This window comes from Alosa pseudoharengus, unplaced genomic scaffold, assembly GCF_046254945.1.
Source record: "Alosa pseudoharengus isolate Yale_2024_CS ecotype anadromous, Long Island Sound unplaced genomic scaffold, YU_APseudo_1.1 YU_APseudo_1.1_scf_12, whole genome shotgun sequence".
In the NCBI taxonomy this organism is placed as follows: Eukaryota; Metazoa; Chordata; class Actinopteri; order Clupeiformes; family Clupeidae; genus Alosa; species Alosa pseudoharengus.
Genome location: NW_027468587.1, coordinates 4,263,126 through 4,268,802, shown reverse-complemented (window position 1 = coordinate 4,268,802; position 5,677 = coordinate 4,263,126). Strand labels below are relative to the sequence as shown.

At 40.2% G+C, this 5,677-nt stretch overlaps 1 long non-coding RNA gene across 1 annotated transcript; it reads left to right on the top strand.

The window, feature by feature from the left end:
- The first annotated feature begins 1,206 nt into the window (after positions 1-1,206).
- On the top strand, positions 1,207-2,277 carry LOC143118731 (uncharacterized). Its single transcript, XR_012986206.1, has 2 exons — positions 1,207-1,550; positions 2,164-2,277. It is a non-coding gene; the product is annotated as an uncharacterized LOC143118731 (long non-coding RNA).
- The last annotated feature ends 3,400 nt before the right edge of the window (positions 2,278-5,677 follow it).

The window sequence follows — 5,677 nt, the reverse complement described above, 5'->3', positions numbered from 1 at the left end:
CTCCACCCACCTCATCCCTCAACTATTTCACGTGTGTGTACATTGTAAGAGGCTAGCTGATCTCAAACATCATGTCTTTACTTCTATGAGTGTTTTTTGAATTTGCAGCATGCGCATGTGTTGTCAAATCAATGAAGATGTTTTCTTAAGCTGCTTGTGTTTTGTCTATTTGCATGTGCAGAATGCAACCAGGCCAGCGAACACATCCAAAAGTATCAGCCATGTTTGCATATAGCCTACATCCCACAACCTTTTATTTTTACAGTAAAATAATCTTCATCTATGTTACACCAGCGGAGTTACATAATTCAATAACATTCCCAGATGCAGACATAACAGCATAGAAAGAAGCGTGCACACACTCTAACCTAGGCCTATAGGTTTAAGAAAACAATTATTCTTATAAACATACATCCTCGATCATTTAAAGGTAGCCTAATTAATTAACCACACCTGCGTATCGACGTGCCATTATGGACTCAAGGCTGGGAAAAAATGGAAACTTCAGCGGGGGGAACAAGGAAAAGCATAACGTTAGATAGACAATACGTTTTGCAAACTTTTGTTAGGCTACATAATTTGTAATATCTATTAAAGACTCGATTGTGCACTTACCCTCCAGTCGTTATTTATCTCACTGTTAGCACAGTGACAGGATATACAATGTATAGTCTACACGGGAGACAAAAAACATGTGATGCTACCACAACTACATTTTGTCACAAGACAAGTCTCGTGATTCTCGACAGAGAATAGGCGTGTTCATCTTCATGCAGATCTGTGCACGAACACGCCTATTGTCTAATATCAGAGAATGTCTAAAAAGACGGGCTCTGCTAAATATGAAGACAACCAACAGAGAATTTGCACTCTCTAGTTACTTCCGGTTTCTAGACTGGTTGCAGTAACACCAGAGCCCACATTCTCTGGTAACACTCTGACCATGCGAGGACGCTTGCCGGAGAGCGCAGAATAAATGGGAGTGTATGTGGCTTCACCCTCAGAATCCACTTTTCTCAGGATGTAATTTTTTGTCAAGTAATTTGACTGTTGCATTCGAAAGGGGAGGCAAAGAAAATACACACTCTTGAGTATTATATATTTTTAAAGTCACTTAATTGTTCTGAAAAGCCTTTCAAACCTGTCAATGACGTCATTCATTAACACAATGCTAGCGTGTTATGTGCATAGGCGGTGGGCCGAAGCCGCATATCTGTTCAATTTTGAAAAACGAGAGATGGACTACTTGTTTTTTTACTATTCAGTAGGATACATTTATTTTAAGCGATATGCCACTTGTTGCCACTGACGTTCGTGACGCAGAAACTTGAAATATTAGTTTTATTAAGTCTTAGTGGTTCAGGCGAACGCTGTGGTCGCCCATGTCAATCTACCAATAGCATAGTACGATACTGACATACGAATATGACAAGCCTATCAGATTTGGCTATACGAATCAGCTGTTGGACAACAACATACAAACTTTTTTAGCAGCCGTCCGACATGGCTACCTGAGCATGGACATCGCCAAAGAGGATTGGTTTTGTGGGGTAAGTATCTTTGATAGGTCCTATATTATATATTTATCCCATGTTGGTTTCGTAGACAGCGATGGTCAAATGTGTTTTGTCAATGTAACGGCAATCTTGGTTAATTAAGGTTTGCCTTCTTGGTAGGCTTATGCTTGTTGCTAGCTTGTCGAGCTAAAACTGTCTTTAGGTACATTGATTTTGAACTCCTCCGTGTACAAGACGTCTGCGATTACTTTAAAATGCAGTTGTTGTTAACACAGAACGATCCATTTTGTTACAGTGTCTGTTAACTTCCTTAAAATTGGCAGGCTGTATTGACAAGATGGCTATTTACTTGCCACATGCGGTAGGCTATATGTGCGGTATAGAACTTTTGACGTAAGTGACTGTTACAAATCAAGTAGCAGTGCTAAACCTTATGTCAGTGTTGCATGCATGAAAAGAAACAAATTTGACTTGCTTCGGAATGTCGCAATACATCATACTTTCATAAAATCATGCAACATACTCTACCGTGTCTGTGGACATTGTTATTTGCAAAGCAAATAGAATAAAAGTGCTTTAGTGTTGCTTTAAAATGTCCCCTAATATGAGATTTGCCACTAATTGCCATTTATTTTCTCATTTACAGGGCAAGTTGAATTCAACATTGACGTTAACACAAACATTCATTTTAATGTTTTATCTTTGATAGCAAACTTTGGTTACATTTTCTTTCAATAAATCTCTCCACTTTTGGGCTCTAGTCTTTGTATCTTGGTTTTATTTGTGAAATGGCAGTAGCAGTCTCTGTGGTAGCCACTGTTGTCTGGAATAGCAGTTGATTCCTGGCTGTTCAAATTAAATCTCTGCACTGCCTCTTCTGCAACAACACTCTTTACAGGCAAGGTCTTTCCAGAGAAACACTGAATGAATTTATCCCAATTTAAAGCTGTAAATGGGCTTATTGATATTTGGTATTATTGGCTTATTATCAACTTCCACTACAGGCATGCAGCTGTTCATGGTTGTAGATGATGTAGGTACCATGTGCCTAAAGAGCCTACTACCTGACTTTTTCATGACGTGATGGATGTATAAAACTTGCACGAAATACAAATTCCAAAATGTATGGAAAACGTTTATTAGTGTTAGTTCAAAGAAACAGAACAACCATCATACATTATGCTGTAAACGTTACTTCTACACCCATACTTGTTTAATTTAGCCTACAGCCTTTTTTTCCATCAAGTTGAGTAAAGAGTTCAAAAGCCTAAAAATTACCCAAATATTCCACATTTCACGTTGGACACAGGTGTTTGTTTACAGTGTTGCATTATATTAAGGTACAAAAAAACTCTTTGGTGTTGCTTTAAGAAACTAGTTTGTAGAGTACTTGCGTCTGTTCCAAGACCTAGGAGTTAGCTTCACCCCCATCTTCAGACCTTTGTTAAACACTGACGGGCTTCACCTGTATGAACAGGAAGACTGTAAATAACTGAACATTGCAAGGGCCAAACTTTTTAAGGCAGGAAAATGTTCAGAGAGGGACTTACCTCCAAATAAAGACTGCTTGCACAAACATATTCAGCGGGCAAGTGATCAGGTTGCAGTACACCGCCGAAGCCATGGGTGTAAGTTGGCTGGAGATGGCTACGAAGTGTAGTGGATGTCACTGCCACCAGGTCCAGAGGCTGTACTGGCACTTACAAAAAAAATGTACTAAGGGTAGATGTACATGCAAAAGATCTGCCATGTACAGACCTATGCCAGTGCTCAATGTGTGAGAACAGGTAAAGCAATGACTAGAGTGGCATTCTCCTGAATGATGTTCACCTCTTGAACTATCAGCTCTGTTTATTTGGTTATCAAATATTTGTTAATTAAATGTTTTAATTAAATCTTTTTTACAATGTCTCTTCATGCATGCAACACTGACAAAGTTAAGCACTGCTACTTAATTTGTAAGACTGTCACTTACGTCAAAAGTTCTATACTGCACATAGCCTACCGTATGTGCCAATTATATAGCCATCTTGTCAATACAGCCTGCCAATTTTAAGGAAGTTAACAGGCACTGTAACAAAATAGATCGTTCCGTGTTAACAACAACTGCATTTTAAGGTAATCGCAGACGTTTTGTACACGTTTTGTTCAAAATCAATGTACCTAGACAGTTTTAGCTCGACAAGCTAGCAACAAGCATTAGCCTACCAAGAACGCAAACCTAAATTAACTAAGATTGCCGTTACATTGACAAAACACATTTGACCATCGCTGTCTACGAAACCAACACGGGATAAATATATAATAGGCTATATCAAAGATACTTACCCCACAAAACCAATCCTCTTCGGCGATGTCCATACTAAGGTAGCCATATCGGACGGCTGCTAAAAAAGTGTGTATGTTGTTGTCCAACAGCTGATTCGTATAGCCAAATCTGATAGGCTTGTAATATTCGTATGTCAGTATTGTATTATGCTATTGGTAGATTGACATTGGGGACCACAGCGTTCGCCTGTACCACTAATAGTTAATAAAACTAATATTTCTAGTTTCTGCGTCACGAACGTCAGTGGCAACAAGTGGCATATCGTTTAAAATAAATGTATCCTACTGAATAGTAGAAAAACAAGTAATCCATCTCTCATTTTTCAAAGTTGAACAGATACGCGGCTTCGGCCCACCGCCTAGCAACAACGACCCAACCTGTAAGAAATCGAAAGGACATAAGTACTCATTCGACTTTTGAACCATAATCTATATTGAACTTACGGAATCTACAATAAAATCTGCAATGTTTCAACGACAAGCAGGTGAAAGAGACACATTTAGCCGTCTAGCTCCATAGACCCCCATTCAATCTGCACTCGCCCCCAATCACCCCCAGTGGAATTCTAATGGAACTGCAACCAAGTTCGATACAATGGGGCTTAATAGGAAGTGCCAAGGCTCTCCATAGAGGGGCTCTGTTTCTCGGATGACTAATAACGAAACCGAAAGTAAGAAAGCCTGTATAGGCCTACTGCCCCCTGCAGGTGTTTGAACAAAATGTACAGGACCAGGGCCTCTGCCTGGGAACTGAACTAATAGCAAAAAACAGATATTCAAGATTATTTTACTATCTAGATTTTAGACAGGAAGAAGAATGAAAACATTAGGGGGACAGCAATGACCCCAAAACATTGGCCTAAAGTGCTTCAGGTCCTGATTAAATAAACACGCACCAGCTTACATCCACCCCTCCTACACCAAATGTGTCGTCACATTCCCGACACACATTCACAATGCAGGCAACCCTTGGTGACCAGAATGGAGTGGCATAGGGTGAGGGATCCATGCAATCATGGCTTCAAACGGGAAGTATGAATATGTCGAGCAGAAGCTGAAGTTGGTGACAATGAGCCCAGCACATGTGACTAGTGAAGCTTCCATGGCACCTGTCAGCAACAAATGGCGCAAAACAGTATGTACAATATGTGAAATTGGCCTACACTATTGTATCTTAATGCCAGTAATAATGGTGGTACTTGGAGAGCTGAGTGTTTTCTGAGGTGGTACTCATTGTGAAAAGTTTGAGAACCACTGCTCTAGATATTTTATTCAGTGCACCCTCTATACACTGGGACGCCTCTGATGCAATGCATTGTCTCTTGTTAAATGTGGTAAACCATCTTGGATCAGCTCCAGTAGACTAGAGGGTAATAGTGTTTCCAGGTCACCGCATTCACCAGGTTAGACAGGTAAGAGAAGGAATTGGGGAGCCTAGTTTGAACTCCATTGGCTGTTTCCCAAAGTTGAGGCAGCATACTCAAAGGCTGTGTTTTCAAGGTCGCCATGTCATCAAACTCTACTGAACACTGTTCCAATGTCAAGAATGCTCCAAAATTCATGTCTTTCGTTCTGAGAAATTTCCAGGATGCATTTGTGGATCCTCAGGTGAACAAAAATACAAGGATACAAGGATACAAGGAAGTTTATTGTCACATGCATATAGTTACTGGAAGTAAGAAATGCAGTGAAATTATGTCTGGTGTCAGCCTATTTGTGCATTTATGGGGGGGGGGGGTAAAAAGTGCAGTAGAAGAGGGGTTTAGTAGATTAAGTGGCAAGGGCTACATAAAAAAGGTGGGGGAGGATTGGGATTGGGGGGGGGGCACCAA